The sequence below is a fragment of the Octopus bimaculoides genome, chromosome 9 (assembly GCF_001194135.2).
Source record: "Octopus bimaculoides isolate UCB-OBI-ISO-001 chromosome 9, ASM119413v2, whole genome shotgun sequence".
In the NCBI taxonomy this organism is placed as follows: domain Eukaryota; kingdom Metazoa; phylum Mollusca; class Cephalopoda; order Octopoda; family Octopodidae; genus Octopus; species Octopus bimaculoides.
The window spans coordinates 33,465,788-33,466,725 of NC_068989.1; the positions used below are offsets into that span (position 1 = coordinate 33,465,788).

General features: G+C 34.9%; 1 protein-coding gene across 1 annotated transcript in view; it reads right to left on the bottom strand.

Moving 5' to 3' along the window:
* The window catches only part of LOC106875105 (uncharacterized), a 62,801-nt gene that overhangs the window by 27,468 nt on the left and 34,395 nt on the right, over positions 1 to 938 (bottom strand). The gene's annotated exons all lie outside the window — the stretch shown is intronic.

Here is a 938-nt window from a genome sequence, read left to right on the forward strand (position 1 = left end):
TGGTTAGAGTTATTTTTAACTACTTTATCCCTGTCAGAAGATTCAGAACTATTTCTGTTCACTGATGTATTTGAATCCATTACAGCTGCATTTTCCAAATTAACTTCTTCTGCACAAGAATCTTTAATAACTGATGGATCTAAAATATCCAGTTGTTGGTGAAGGTTTTTATCAAGACCTGTAGCAGACAAGAGGAATGAAGAACGGCGCTTTTTTCGGGTAGCCGGGAGAGTTGTACCAAAATCGATTTCATTCAGAGATTCCTGTCTAATACTGGAACGTCTTTTTACATCAGGGTGACTTTTAGTAGCAATTTTAGGTTCTTCAATGGGGACGTCTAAATGTTGAATTTTGTCAGCATTTTTACACAATTTTTCAGATTCCAATTCAACTAAAAAATGAATAGGAAAAGAAAAGAGTTAGGTTTTTACTTTTATCATAGAAAACAAAATTATGAAGAATAATATCTTATTACTAGCTGGACCCATGAACAATTCACGGAAAACATAAAAAATGTAAACATCTGTAAATTGAGTGCTGGTGCCATGAGAAATGTTTCTATATTGTGACAGTTACAGAATAAAGAAGTGTAAAACCAATAACTATATAATCCAACCAAAATATCTGTTACGCAAACATAAACAGAATTACTATTTAGCCTTAAAATACAACATACATATTCAAAGAAACTTCTTGGTTTAGTGGTACGGAACGTTCTTGTGATATTCTTTTGTCCCTTTACTTGTTTCAGTCATTTAATGGTGGCCATGCTGGAGCACCGCTCTTTAGTTGAAGAAATTGACCCCTGGACTTATTATTCTCTGTAAGCCTGGTGCTTATTCTATCAGTCTCTTTTGCTGAACATCTAAGTTACGAGAACGCAACCACACCAACATTGGTTGTCAAGCAATGGTGGTGGTGGGACAAACACACACACA